We start from the raw sequence: 16,035 nt of genomic DNA, 5'->3' as shown, positions 1-16,035 counted from the left end.
GAAACAATCAGACAAAACCCTAATGACAATGGGACATTCCAAGGTTCAACAGGAACTATTTCTTCAACAAATCAATGTCAAGTAGGAAAAAGTAGGAGAGGAACTGTTTCAGATAACGGGAAGCGTAAAAGCCTAACAACTAAATGCAGTTCATGTTCTTGATTGTATCTTCTTTGTCTGTCAAGCTATAAGAAATTTTGGGAATAACTAGGGAAATCAGAATATAAGCTGGATATTAGATAATATGAAGAAGTTATTATAAATCATTCGATATAAAGTATTGTCCTTATATTCAAAAATTTTATTTTTTAGAGATGCATATTGAATATTTAAAAGTGAAATGTCATTATGTCTATAATTTACTTTAAAAGGACCTCAGAAAAAATAGACTGGCTAGCCACAGTGGCTTATGCCTGTAATCCCAGCACTTTGGGTGGCTTATGCCTGTAATCCCAGCACTTTGGGGAGGTGGGCGCATAACTTGAGGTCAGGCGTTTGAGACCAGCCTGGCCAACATGGTGAAACCCCATCTCTTTTAAAAGTACAAAATTAGCCAGTCATGGTGGTGTACACCTGCAGTTTCAGCTACTTGGGAGGCTGAGGAAGGAGAATCGCTGGAACCCAGGAGGCAGAGGTTGCAGTGAGTCGAGAGTGCACCACTGCACTCCAGCCTGGGCAACAGAGCAAAACTCCATCTCAAAAAAGAAGAAAAAATAGATTAAGACATACTGAAAAGCATTTACAACTCTTAAAACTAGAAACTAGATAGGTTCATGTTAATTATCCTATACGACTTTTCTAAATATTCAAAATTTTTATAATTAAAAGAAGAAAATGTGGACACAGCTTGCAAGAAGATAAGCACATTTTTCCCTGCCCCGCCAGCAAAATACAAATAAAACTCTGGACATTATATATAAAACAAGCATAAGGCAGACTGGCTACGAACCTCAGGATCCAAGGAATATGATGATGAGTTCCTTGGGTTTTCTTCTGCCTCCTACAGCTCAGACATGGAACTAAAGATCCCAGCAATCAGAAATGGCAAGAGATGCCAACAATAAAACCCCCCAGTAAAAGCCTGCTTTCTCGTTAAAGAACTATACAAAGGGCAGCCTAGGAAGACAGAAAAGTTTTAGATAATAATCATTCTACTCCAGCCAAACACAAACACACACACACACACATACACACACAAAACTGTAATCCCACCCCCAGGCACGCTACAAAGGCCAAGTGGGGAGAGCTTTGACTTCTACCTACAATCAAGCACCCCAACACACTCCACTAGTGTAGAATCAGAGAAGGCCCTGGAGGGATCCTGGACATTCAAACCAACCAACCGACCAGTAATGAAGTTCTGCAGTGTCAGTGGAGACCAAACTGCTACACAAGTTTAAAATAATCCCTATCAAAATCCCAGCAAGATTTTTTTGTAGGTATAGATAAGACTATCCTAAATTTTATATGGAAATGTACAGAAACTAATATATTTAAAACAATTTTGAGAAGAGTAAAGTAAGAAGAACTGGTCTACCCAATTTTAAGACTTATTAGATAGCTATAATTGAGACCGTGGTATTGGTAGAGGGATAGAAATATAGATCAATGGAACATAACAGAAAACCCAGAAACAGACCTACACAAATATTCCACAAAAGCAATTAAATGGAGGAAAGATTGCTTTTTAAACAATTCGTGCTGGAGCAAGTGGACATTTATAGGCAAAAAATGAACCTTGACCTAAGTCTTGCACCTTATACAAAAATTAATTCAAAATGGATCACAGACTTAAATGTAAAACATAGGCTGGGCGCAGTGGCTCACACCTATAATCCCAGCACTCTGGCAGGCCGAGGCGGGTGGATCACTTGAGGTCAGGAGTTCAAGAACAGCCTGGCCAACATGGTGACACCGCGTCTCTACTAAAAATACAAAAAATTAGCTGAGTGTGTTGCTGCACGCCTGTAATCCCAGCTACTTGGGAGGCTGAGGCAGGAGAATTGCTTGAACCCACAAGGCAGAGGTTGCAGTAAGCCAAGATTGTACCACTGCACTCCAGCCTGGGTGACACAGTGAGACTCTGTCTCAAAAAAAAAATATATATATATATAAAACATAATATTATAAAACTTTTAGAAAAAAATCACAGGAGAAAATCTTCTGGACTTAGGGATAGGTAAAAAGTTACCAGATGTGACACCAAAAGCACAATCCATAGAAAGTAATAAATTGAACGTCATTAAAATTTAAAACTTTTGCTTTAAGAAAGACCCTATTAAGAGGCTGAAAAGTCAAACAGTCAAACTACAGAGTGGAAGAAAATATTTGAAAACCACATATCTGACAAAGAACTAGTGTCAAAACACAACCGTAAAAAGAAAATGACAAAAGACATTTCAAGAGAATATACAGAGGGCAAATAAGCACAGAAATGGAAACTAAAACCACAATGAGGTATCAGTATACACCTTTCAGAATGGATAAAACAGACAACAGTGAAACCACCAAACACTGGCAAGGATGCAAAGAAACTGCATCATTCATACAGTCCTGGAGGGAATGAAAAATGGTATAGCCACTCCAGTAAACAGTTTGGTGTTTTCTTAAACAAATCATATGACTGTGATGCAACCCAGCAATTGTACTCCTGGGCAATTATCCAAGAGAAATAAAGACTTGTATTCAGACAAAGACCTGTACATGAATGTTTACAGCAGCTTTCTTTGTAATAGCCCAAATCTGGAAACCACCTGGATGCCATTCAAAAGGTGAATGGTTAAACAAAGTGTGGTACATCCATACCATGGAACTCTATTGAGCTATAAAAAGAAATGTACTAATGACATATGCATCAATCTGGATGACTCTCCAGAGAATTATGCTGAATGAAGAAAGTCAATCCCAAAAGGTTACATTCTGTATGATCACTTTTATATAACATGCTTGAAATGAGAAAATTATGGAAATGGAGAACAGAATAGTAGTTGCCAGGGATTAAAGAAAGAACAGGGTGAGAGGAGAATGGGTATGACTATAAACGAGCAACATGAGGAATCCTTGTGATGATGGAAATGTTTTGTATCCTGACTGTATCAATGTCAATATCCTGGTTGTGATACTGTATTGTATTGTAGTTTTGCAAGATGTTACCAACGGGAGACCTGGGTAAAGTGTACAAGGATCTCTGCATAAGTTTTACAACTGTAGGTAAAGCGGTAATTATGTTAGAATAAAATAATTAAGAAAAAAATGGGGGGGGGGAATACACTCGTATATACTTACTGAGAGTACTACTACTAATACTATATCCAGACAAGTATATATAAAGGCAAGTCCTTTATAGGGTCATCTCATCAACCATTCACAACAACTCTTACTAGGTAGATAGTATTACTATCCTCGCTTTAAAGATGAACAAACTGAAACACAGATAAATTAACTTGCCCAAAGAAGCTAAACAAGGATACCATGACAGATGAGTCCAAGCCCATGCACTGTGTGGTACTCTACTACCTACTTAGTATGTGTATATTGAATGACCACTGTTCCTCATCTGAGTTGCAGTGTTAAGGATCTTACATTCTTTCAGTTGTCCTCAAAGCTTTCTGATGAATTTTCCTTCTCCTCATTTGCTGGATTCCCATCCTTCCATTCACATCATTCAATTAACAGAGTGGCGGCCAGCCAGGCTCCTTTCCTCTGTAATGTATTCATTACAGCTATGACAAATTATGCACTGGGTATCCGAAAAATCTGTGTTCAAATCTCAGCTAGCTTTATATTGTCAGTAAGAACCAAAGATTAGAAATAAACCAAACATCAATCCATCAAGGATTGGCTGGATTACAGTTAACATACATACCACGTGGTCATGGTAAGACTGTCAATTGCCGGAAACGGTGGCTCACGCCTGTAATCCCAACACTTTGGGAGGCCAAGGTGGACAGATCACCTGAGGTTGGGAGTTCATGATCAGCCTGACCAACATAGAGAAACCCTGTCTCTACTAAAAATACAAAATTAGCCGGGCGTGGTGGCGCATGCCTGTAATCCCAGCTACTCAGGAGGCTGAGACAGGAGAATTGCTTGAACCCGGGAGGCAGAGGTTTTGGTTAGCCGAGATCGCGCCATTGCACTCCAGCCTGGGCAACAAGAGCGAAACTCTGTCTCAAAAAAAAAAAGACTGTCAATCACAGACTTCCCTTTCCCTAGACACTGGAATGGGGAACATGACCCAAGCTTGCCAGGGTAACTCATCCTCCTGGCCACAATGACCAGTTCAAGGTCAGTCATGAGAAGCCTAGCCAATAAGAATCACTGTGAGGATTCTACGCTAGTGTTAACAGAAGATAGCTTCTCTTGTCACTGAAGTGGCTAAGTTGGGAGGATGTCAACTTGGGGATACCAGAGCCCTCTTGTCTGCTACAGGGAGGAAGCCTACTTAAGGAATGAAGCCTAATAAGATCTAGAAAGATAAAGAACCACACTGACATTATTTGAGCATCTGAATCCAACAAATGCCTGAAGCCAAATGCAGCCCTGCTCTGCCCAGTCATGCGAGCCTGTGGCTTAAATCAATTTGAGGTGGGTATTCTGTTCTTGCAAAAAAGAGCCCTGGCCAACTCAGCCATCCAGGTAGGGTGAAATGAACCAGGTTAGTCTTTCCCAAATTGGTTCTAATTATTTACTACCTATCTGGAAAAAAGAAAAATGGTTCTGTGGTCAAATAAATTTAGAAAATTCTGCTTCCTTACCCATTCACAGTGTGCATTATTAAAGACTGAAGAACTGCAGTAAGAAATTGCACTAGTTTCCAGGATGCCACACTCTCCTAGCTCCAGTCTCCTCTGCTCATCTCTCCAACTTCTCACCATTAGAATGCCCCCATGGCTCTGTTACAGGAACTCTTCTCTAGTTTCAGGCACTCCCTAGGTGACCTCATCCAGTCCCATGGCCTTGAAATATCAACTACGTATATGCTTATATAACCAGCCCCATTCTTCCCCCGAGCTTCAGACTCAGACGTTCAACTGCTTATTCCACATCACTGCTTGAATGTCTAATAATTCCTTCAAACTTAAAAAGTTAAAACAGGGCTGGGCACGGTGGCTCACGCCTGTAATCCCAACACTTTGGGAGGCTGAGGCGGATGGATCACCTGAGGTCAGGAGTTGGAGGTCAGCCTGGCCAACATGGTGACACCTCGTCTCTACTAAAAATACAAAAATTAGCCAGGCATGGTGGTGGGCACCTGCAATCCCACCTACTCGGGAGACTGAAACAGGAGAATCGCTTGAACCCAGGAGGCAGAGGTTGCAGTGAGCTGAGATCGCACCACTGCACTCCAGCCTGGGCAACAAAGGGCGAAGCCCCATCTCAAAAAAAAAAAAGTCAAAGTCAAAACAGAATTCCTGATCTCCCTACCTTACCAGATCCTCTTACAACTTCTCCCATTTCATTTAATGGCAATCCCGGCTGGGCGCAGTGGCTCATGTTTGTAATCCCAGCACTTTGGGAGGCCGAGGTGGGTGAATCATGAGGTCAGGAGTTCAAGACCAGCCTGTCCAACATGGTGAAACCCCATCTCTACTAAAAATACAAAAAATTAGCCAGGAATAGTGGCGAGCGCCTGTAATCCCAGCTACTTGGGAGGCTGAGGCAGAAGAATTGCCTGAGCCCAGGAGGCAGAGGTTGCAGTGAGCCAAGATCTCACCACTGCACTCCAGCCTGGCCAACAGAGTGAGACTCTGTCTCAAAAAAAAAAAAAAAAAGACAATCCCAACCTTCTACTGCTCAGGCCAAAAATCCTGCACTCCCCTCTTTCTGTCACCCTAAATCCAATCAATCAACAACATCCTGTTGGCTGTATCTTCAAAATATATTCAGAATCTATTTGTGACCATACCCACTGTTACACTCTTGGTCCAAAGCAACATCACCTCTTGTCTGGATTATTGCAATCCCTAATATCCTTGCTTCTATCCTTAAACTCTACAAGAACATTTTCAGCACAGAAGTCAGGGATCCCTTTAAAACCTAAGTTCATCTCAAGCTTCTCAATCAAACCCTTCCAGTGGTATTCCATATCAGAGTAAAAAGCCAAAATCACTACAAAGATCTGCAATGACATATAATCAGCCTCCTGCTGCATCTCTGGCCCCACTTCCTACCACGCTCCCCTCAGTCATGCAGGCTTTGTTATTTCGTACCCACCAGATATGCATTCATTTCACAGTCTTATTCTTGCCTGGAATGCTCTTACTTAAGACACCTGAATGGCTCACTCACTCAAGCCCTTAAGGACTTTGCTCAAGTGTAACAAGAGAGGACTTTCCAACCAATACCCCCACCTCATCACACACCCTCTTCCTATGCCCCTTTCCTGCCTTTTTTTAAACTGTAGCACTTAATCATCTGCTTCCAATGTTTTAATAATTTTTTAACTGTTTATCTTACTAGAATACACACTTCGTGAGGGTAAAGGTTTTCGTGTGAGGTGTTCACTGTTTTATCCCAGGTGCCTAGAACTATGTCTAGCACATTGCAGGTTCTCAATAAATACTTTTACTGCAGACTACACAGTCGGGCAATATATGGATATAGATATTGTGAGTATGCCAAATTAGTTTCTGACTCGGAAGCCTTCATAATTGCTATTCCTCTGCCAGAATATCAGCCCCCAGATAAGTATGTCTTCCCACCCACTTCTTCACTCAAACAACATCTCCTCGGAGAGGTCTTTCCTACTACCTTATCTAAAATAACCACGCTGCCCAAGCATACCCACACTTTCATTGCTTCTAACCCTGCTTTTGTTTCATGTTTCTTCATTGTGCTTACCTACCTGACACCACATATATAATTGTATCTTCCTCATTACAATGTAAGCTTCTTAAGCACAAAGGCATCATCTCTTTTTCAGTACTGTCTCTACAACACCTCTAACAATGCCTAACACATAGCAGGCACACAATAGTTACTGACTAAATGAATGAACGCAATGCTTAAGTTGAATTTAGCTAGTCTTTCTATGACACAGCAGGAAATTCTACACTGGGTGGGAAGCTGAAGTAAATGCCCAACCCCTAGGATTTCTTCTATCACCACTATTCTATGAAATAATTAAATGAGAGAGGCTAGGACCATGTAGTGCCTTTGGAATGCGGAAGAACTACTGACAGATCATGAATAATTAAATAACATTAATTAAAAGCCATATTTTTTAATTACACAATTTTGCCATCCCATACACAAGTGTGTATGGATCCACTGAAGAGAAATAGAAAGGAAAAAGAGGAATGAAAGGAATCCACTGCAATTGACATCCCATATCATTAGAGTTAGAGAAGCAGAAGTTGCTAAGCTTCTTATCTTACAGAACTGGAGTCCACTGAAGCAAAAGGATTTGTACATTGATAGAGCTAGAAATCAGAACCTAGGCATCCTCTCAATACCATGCTCTTCCCACTATGGCTTTCCCTCACTGGCAAAGTACAAACAATGCAAGAATCTAATGTGACACTAATAAGTAACCACATTCCAGAAAACAATGCGCAAAGGAAAAACAGGCAGTTCACTTAAGAAATACAAATACCCAAAAAAGAAAAAAAAAAGAGGAAAGAATGCTCAACCACACTAACAACAAGTATTGAAACAATAAGTTATTTTTCAGCTGCCTCACTGATACAAAGCTGACAAAAACTCTTAGCTGAAAGCACAGAAAAACTGGTACACCCCTTCTGGAGGGCAACCTGACAATTATACCAAACATATGTATATCCTTCGAGCCAGCAATTTCATTTGGAGATATTCACTCAAAAAAGATAAATATAACGCTGCATATCAGCATTATGTAGCATAAACCTGGCTGTATATCATAAGTACCTAAATAATCTCACTCATCACTATTAATAAGCTAAAGGTTTTACTTTGAACAAACTGATAGAGGGAATTGTTTAGCCTTCAGAAATTTTTAATTAAATCATATGGAAATGAAAGTTTGAGAATAAAAGGAAAGCAGCGTAATAGCTAAATGGAGCACAAGGATCATTAAAAATTTTTCTCAAAGGTAGAGGAAATCAAATTTGATAAAGGGAATAAAAATAGAGTCAGTGAAAAGGAAAATACTGAAAATGATAGGAAGAAGGAGGATGCAATATCCTAGAGCAGTGGTTACTTACATAGGTGAGTTATTAGGAAGGCTTTTTTTTTTTTTTTTTTTTGTAATTATGAGACAGAGTTTCACTCTTGCTGCCCAGGCTGGAGTGCAATGGCACGATCTCGGCTCACTGCAACCTGTGCCTCTTGGGTTCAAGCAATTCTCCTGCCTCAGCCTCCCAAGTAGCTGGGATTACAGGCACCTGCCACCACGCCCAGCTAATTTTGTATTTTTAGTAGAGACAGGGTTTCACCATGTTGGTCAGGCTGGTCTTGAACTCCCAACCTCAGGTGATCCACCTGCCTTGGCCTCCCAAAGTGCTGGGATTACAGGCGTGAGCCACTGCACCCAGAGGGAAGCTTTTTATCATAGCAAATCTCCAGGTTCCATTCTGAATTAGAATCTCCAAGAGTAGAACTGAAGTATGTGAACACAGAAACTGTCCAGGTAATTCCACTATAGATCCCTAATTAAGAACCACGATTCCACAGTAATGGTTCTCAATCTTCAACACTCATTCTATTCACCTGAAGAGCTTCTGAAAATTCCCAACTAAGCTTGCAGTGAGCCGAGATCACGCCACTGCACTCCAGCCTGGGCGACAGAGCAAGACTCTGTCTCAAAACAAAAACAAAAACAAAAGAAAAAAAAAGAAAATTCCCAACTAAGCCCCAAGATAGCTGAATGAATCTCTGAGAATGGAGCCTGGGCATCAATATCTTTTAAAAACTTTCCAGTCATTCTTATGTGTACAGCCACAGTTGCAAAGCAATGTCCAGTGGTTTTCAAAGTGTAGTTTCCACATCAGCTGGAGTAGCACCATGGGGAACTTGTTAGAAATGAACATTTTTTCTTTTTCAATTTTTTTGTAAAAACAAGGTCTCGCTTTGTTGTCCAGGCTGGTCTCAAACTCCTCCCATCTTGGCCCCTAAAGTATGGGATTACAGGCATGAGCCACCATGCCCAGCCAGAAATGAAAATTCTTGAACTCCACTCCAGACATACTAAATCAGATATTTTGAGTAAAACCTAGCAATATTTAACAGGCCCTCTAGGTGATTTTGATCTGAATTAAAGTTTGATAATCACGGTCCCAGAATTATTCTTTCATAAAAACCACCTAGAATGTATGTCAAATATACATAACCTAGACAATTCAACGGGGAAAGCATAGTTTTTTTTTCAACAAATGACGCTGGGATAACTGGATAGCAACATGTAAAAAATAAAGTTGGAGCCCTATTTCACATCATATACAAAAATTAACCGAAAATGGATCATAGACCTAAATTTAGGAGCTACCATTATGAAACTCTTAGAAAAAAACATAAGCACAAATCTTTATGATGTTAGAGTAGGCCCTTCTTTCTTAGCTAAGAAACGAAAAGCACAAGCAACAAAAGGAAAAACAGATTAGATGAAGAAGATACAGAAATGGGCCAGGTGCAGAGGCTCATGCCTATAATCCCAACACTGGGAAGCCAAGGTGGCAGGATCACTTCAGGCCAGGAGTACAAGGCCAGAGCCTAGGCAACACGGACCCTATCGCTACAAAAAAAAAAAAAAAAAAAGTAAAATTTAGCTGGGCATGGTGGCATGCACCTGTAGTCCCAGCTACTTGGGAGGCTGAAGTGGGATCACTTGAGACCAGGTGGTCAAGGCTGCAGTGAGCCATAATCAAGCCACTGCACTCTGGCCTGGGTGGCATAGGGAAGCCGTGTCTCAAAAACACACACATACAAATGGCTGATAAGCACATGAAAAGATGTCAACATCATGAGCCATCAGGGAAATGGAAATCCAAACCACAATAATACACCACTTCATACCCATTAGGATGGGTAGAATCAAAAAGAGAAATAACTGTTGACAGGCATGTGGATTACATCACCCAGAGGGGAAGAAAAAGAGAACAGAGGTAGGAGAAGGTACAAGACCACGACTTGAGAGACTCCAAATTTAACTGCCAGATAAAGGAAAATCAGCTTATAATGGATTCCAAGAAGCAGCCACCAGACAAGGAAAAAAATCCATGGGCCATGGAAGGCAAATGAAAAGGGCATCTCAAAAAAGTGGACATGGTCAATGCTGGTGAATGAAAATGAAAGGTTAAGTAAAATAAATGAAAATATCTATTCGATTTAATGCTATGTAAAGCACAATGTTTCCATAACACGATAGTGGCAAATAGTTAAAACATTAGGCTACCTCTCTGCATTTTCTAACATGCAAAAATACGTACAGCACTCAAACATAAAAGGTTTAAAATAAATCAGTACCTTAATTATCTGCAATTAGTCTAAAGTCCTCTTGAAAGATGAGTCTGGAAAATAAAAATTGATTAGGAAAAGCAAGCACCCAAAAAGTTCACAAAACCACTGTAAGGATTCTTTACTTAAAAGGAATCAGACTCCATAAAAGACTGCTTTATACAGCAGGATTAATGATGCTCCATACTACTTGTAACTTCTTACTGATTACAACAGGTTTGCTGACATCTGCCGTGACTGTGATCCAGTGTCTGGCTTTAGTAATAAATGTTGTATTCAGCACCGCAACACGTCTGCATAGTGCGAGTAACCAACCACTACAAAACAGGATTAAGTCAATAAGGTAGGTAGACATCCAGATCACGTTCCATCCGAAAGATAACTGTCGTCCCGAGATTCAGAAAAAGGTTTTATGAGCAAATAAGAACGAAAAGTGAAAAAGCAAGACACCTGCTTTTCTCAATAACTTCTGCTTAAATTCTTAACATACTGATCTGGGAAAGCTATGTAACTGCGAAAGCCTTGTCACATCTACAAATTCACTAAGGTATAAAGTGGGAGAACAAATGAAGTTAAACCTGACAATAAGGAACGAGGTGCCTAAAATACTCCTAACTGGAGAGCGGCACCTGAGGCCAACGACCCTATCCTCGCTCCTGGAAGCCCCATCTGCCTCCCAATTCCCCCATCCCAGCTGGCAAATCCCCTTTTAACTGCGAAACAAATTTGCAAACAGCCCAAGAAAAACTGAAACTGGAGAAACAAGGCTTGGCCATAAAAGGAGCTGTGGCCACACTCTGCCCCACATGGACCCATCGGCCACCCTTACCCAGAAGTCTGGAAGTAAAAACCAGTCCAAAGTGAGAAAATCAACCCGCCACTCTCCGGAAGCTGCACAGACTTTAGATGGAGAGCGCCATGACACATACGTCCCGCCACGTTTATTTACGCATGCTCAGCGACGGTGGCCCGAAGAGATCAAATTACATCATTGCTGAAAGCGCTAGTTCTGGTTTAACTTAGTTTAGGAATGACTACGCTTCAAGTTCCTTTGATTCCAAGAACTAAAATAACAACCCTGAGTCCTCGGGTTCCTAGAAATGCTTAATAGCCAACTTCTCCTAAGCTTTTATGTGTTAGACACTGTGCTAAGTACTTTGCATAAATATTATTTCACTATTTATTTATTATTATTATTATTCCTAGTTTACAAAAGAGGACACTGGAAGTTTAAGGACTTAATCTAAGTTACTCTACTAGTCGTGCTGCGCTCTGGGCTGGATCCGATACTGTCTGACTCCCAAAGAACTTGCTCTTTTCACTGCATTTTACTAGCCTCCTCAATCATTTGTGAAAAGAGGTCTCTTCTTTAATATTTAAAAAACAGGAAGGAAAGGATAAAGGTCAGTTGGTAGGTTTCACTTAATATACATCATTGAGCACCACACAAGTGTTTTTGTTTTTTGTTTTGGAAAACTTAGATGGCAGTTTAGCAGACACCTATGGAAAGAAAATACTTTTATGGAGTACGGATTCTCACCCGCTTTCTCTACATATGTTATCTCACTTTACTATTCGTTACCCAAGACACTGTATTTGACCATGTGTTTACCAGAAGAATATCTTTACTTGAAAAAGTAAAGGTAATAGGAGGCAATAGGCCATGAAGAAGGGTCAGAAATCGTGAGTTTTATGCCTGACTTAGGGTTTCATAGTGATTTGGGGCAATTACTTTGTTTTGCAAATGCCTTTCCTAGTACAATTTCATCTAATTAAAATGCCATCCATCTACTCAAGAGGCTGATGTGGGAGGATCACTTGAGCTCAGAAGTTTGAAAACAGCCTGGGCAACACAGTGAGACCCAGTCTCTAAAATAGATTAAAAAAAAAAAAAACACCCTTTTCTCTGTTTATCCATATCCATAAAATAATCTAAACTGTGCCCTGGGGTCCACTGTTGTCTTTACCCGCCTAAATTAAAATTGTGTATTTATGTTGCCCTACTTTTTTTTTTTTTTTTTTTTTAGATAGGGTCTTCTTCTGTCACCCAGGCTGGATTACAGTGTTACCATCACAGCTCACTGCAACCTCTCCCTCCTAGCCTCAAGAGATTCTCATGCCTTAGCCTCCCAAGTAGCTGGGACTACAGGTGCACACCACCATACCCATCTAATTCCATCTCTTTCACTAGACCAAAAGTAGGCCCTGGGTTATCTTCTTGGTTGTAATCGCACTACCTAGCACATAACCTTGTGCCTATGTTTATAGCTTCTCAATAAACATATGTTGAATGAATGAATGAATGAATGACTCCACCCCTTTTCCCCCAAGATCTAGTTGAGTTCAGTAAAGGAAATTTTACTGAGTATGTACCCCATGACCACAAGCACTGTGATAGATGCTAGAGCTAAAAAGAAAGAAAAAAAGTACTGCCTATTGCAATTGCAGGCTATTTTGAGAAAATTCATTTCAGTAGAGAATAGCAATCACTATGAAAGATGAATGCACAGGAACACAAAGGTGAAGTAAGGGAAATAGATGAAGGCATTCCAAGCTGGAGAGTCAGCCAGAGCAAAAGCAAGGAGGCCTGAAATGATGAATTATTCCACAGTGTAAAAGCAGAGAGAGTGAAGCTGGTGATGGGAGAAGTCTGCCAGAGAAAGGGAAGCACAGGGACTAGATCAAGGTGAACCTTGTGTATTCAAAGGCATTAGACTTAATCCTGGATGTATGTAGTAGGCAACATGAATGTGTTCGAGCAGATTATTCTCTCAGGACAATGGGTTTGAGGACGATATTTCAGACATGAAGAAATAGTAAAAGCCTAAATTGAGTTGTTGGCTGGGAGGAATGGGAAGGAAGGACAGATTTAAACAAATTGAGGAGGTAACAGCAAGCAAGACTTCGTGATTGATAGCAAGACTTGGTGAAGACGAAAAAAGAGGAAGAAAGGATGTTTTCAAGTTTTGGCTACAACAACTAACAGGTGAAACCTCTCTCTTTAAGCACCTTTAGTCTAAATCCTTTGAAGTCAGTAACCCTACCTCTAGGAATTTATCTTACAGAAATATACATAATGACCTATGTTCCAGAGTATTTTTTTGAAGCATTGCTTACAATGACCTATGTTCCAGAGTATTTTTTTAAGCATTGCTTATAATAGCAAAAGACTGGAAACCCTCTCCGGCTCCTCCTCAATAGAGTATTGGTTAAATATATTTATAGTATCTGTACAACCTTTGAAAAACAACCAGTAAGGCCGGGTGCAGTGGATCGCGCCTGTAATCCTAGCACTTTGGGAAGCCGAGGTGGGTGGATCGCCTGAGGCCAAGAGTTCAAGACCAGACTGACCAACATGGTGAAACCCTGTCTCTACTAAAAATACAAAATTAGCTGGGTGTGGTGGCGCATGCCTGTAATCCCAGCTACTCAGGAGGCTGAGGCAGGAGAATCTCTTGAACCCAGGAGGTGGAGGTTGCAGTGAGCGGAGATTACACCATTGCACTCCAGCCTGGACAACAAGAGCGAAACTCCATCTCAAAAAGATTAAAAAAAAAAAAAAAAAGGCCAGGCACGATGGCTTACGGCTGTAATCCCAGCACTTTGGAAGGCTAAGGTGGGCGGATCACGAGGTCAGGAGATCAAGACCATAGTGGCTAACATGGTAAAACGCTGTCTCTACTAAAAATACAAAAAATTAGCCAGGCATGGTGGCATGAGCCTGTAGTCCCAACTACTCGGGAGGCTGAGGCAGGAGAATCGCTTGAACCTGGAAGGCGGAGATTGCAGTGAGCTGAGATCGCACCACTGCACTCCAGCCTGGGCAACACAGTGAGACTCCGTCTCAAAGAAAAAAAAAATCATGCTTTGTTTCTTAAATTAGAGTTAAGCTTCATAAATATACACCATCCTATTTTGTTCCTGTTTTTTCAGCCAACAATATAACACTAAATGCTTTATAAATATTTGGTAATAAGTAAACAAACCAATTGGTGTATACCAAGAACATTTAAAATGCAAGTAAATTTATAAAATAATAGTAAAGCTAAGATTTTTTCAAGCACTTATAAATTTGTGCCAATAACCACCCATAAGTAACCCTATAAATGAGGAGGGCTATTATTATCTTGTTATCTCTTTTAACAGAGAAGAAACCTAAAGCTTAGGCAGTCTGACTTCAGTTGTTTTAACAACTCTATATGAATACTTCAGAAGAAAGCAACAATAGTGCAAAATTTCAAATAGAGAAAAAACATTGGAGAGAAAAAACAAAAGAGTGATCAAGGAAAAGTGGAATAAAATCTGTTTGCCTGGACTGGGCACAGTGGCTCATGCCTGTAATCCCAGCACTTTAGGGGGCCGAGACAGGTGGATCACGAGGTCACAAATTCAAGACCAGCCTGGCCAAGATGGTGAAATCCCGTCTCTACTAAAAATACAAAACTTAGCCAGGCGCGATGGCAGGCACCTGTAGTCCCAGGTACTCGGGAGACTGAGGCAGGAGAATCGCTTGAACCTGGAGGGTGGAGGTTGCAGTAAGCCAAGATCGCGCCACTGCACTCCAGCCTGGGCGACACAGTGAGACTCCATCTCAAAAAAAAAAAAAAAATCTGTTTGCCTTAAATATTTTATGTTGGCCTTCACAGTAAAAATTGAAGAGAAAATATGGACAAGAAAGAAGTTACACAATTCTTACCCTCTCGGTGACTAATCAATAAAGAATAAAATGTGAAAATTATAAAAATCTGGGGCCAGGCACGGTGGCTCATGCCTGTAATCCTAGCACTTTGGGAGGCAGAGGCAGTTGTTTCACTTGAGCCCAAGAGTTTGAGACCAGCCTGGGCAACATGACCAGACCCTGTCTCTACAAAACAAACAAAAAAGTAGCCAGACATGGTGGTTCCAGCTACTCGGGAGGCTAAGGTGGGAGAATCACTCGAGCTCAGAAGGTCAAGGTTGCAGTGAGCCGAAATCACACCGCTGCACTCCAGTCCAGGCAGCAGAATGAGACCCTCTCTCAAAAATAAATAAATAAATTTATAATTAAGAATTGGGAACTGCTTTTTAAGATTATGTTTTTGGAGACAGGATCTGGCTCTGTCACCTAGGCTGGAGAACAGTGGCACCATCAGAGCTCACTGGAAACTTGAACTCCTGGGCTCAGGCAGTCCACCCACCTCTGCCTCCCAAGTAGCTGGGACTACAGGGGCATGCCACCACGCTCGTCTAATTTTAAAACTCTTTTTGTAGCAACAGAGTCTCACTATGTTGCCCAGACTGGTCTCGAACTCCTGGCCTCAAGCAATCCTCCACCTCAACCTCCCAAAGCACTGGGATTGCATGCATGAGCCAGCAGGCCAGCTGGAACACATGTTTTAGATTTAGTTGATGATCTGAGCAACTAGCCATTATATGTACACATCTGTAGCAATCAATATCCCTTTTCATGAGAAAATATTCATGTGCTTAATTCACTCTTGAAAGATGATAAACAATATACATGAAATTTTCTATGTAGAACATTAGGTAAATTTAGTAGAATGAGAGTTAAAACAGATTTTTATATTTATATATATATAAGCTATATATAAGCAAAGTGAAAAG

General features: G+C 40.8%; 1 protein-coding gene across 3 annotated transcripts in view; it reads right to left on the bottom strand.

Annotated features, from left to right (window-relative positions):
- CDKAL1 (CDK5 regulatory subunit associated protein 1 like 1) overlaps positions 1 to 11,394 on the bottom strand; it is a 704,387-nt gene extending 692,993 nt beyond the window's left edge. The window contains exons 1-2 of one of the 3 annotated variants that reach the window (XM_003823187.6): positions 11,261 to 11,394; positions 10,441 to 10,484 (exon numbers count right to left, since the gene is read on the bottom strand). The gene's annotated coding sequence lies outside the window, so the exon portion shown is untranslated. Of the gene's footprint in view, positions 1 to 10,440; positions 10,485 to 10,635; positions 11,179 to 11,260 lie in introns of those variants that run through there. The other 2 variants (XM_034961532.3, XM_034961530.3) reach the window with 2 other exon arrangements.
- Between the last annotated feature and the right edge of the window lie 4,641 nt (positions 11,395 to 16,035).

This window comes from Pan paniscus, chromosome 5, assembly GCF_029289425.2.
Source record: "Pan paniscus chromosome 5, NHGRI_mPanPan1-v2.0_pri, whole genome shotgun sequence".
Classification (NCBI taxonomy): Eukaryota; Metazoa; Chordata; class Mammalia; order Primates; family Hominidae; genus Pan; species Pan paniscus.
Note: the sequence above shows the minus strand (reverse complement) of the source record. Positions and strands in the feature narration are given on the sequence as shown.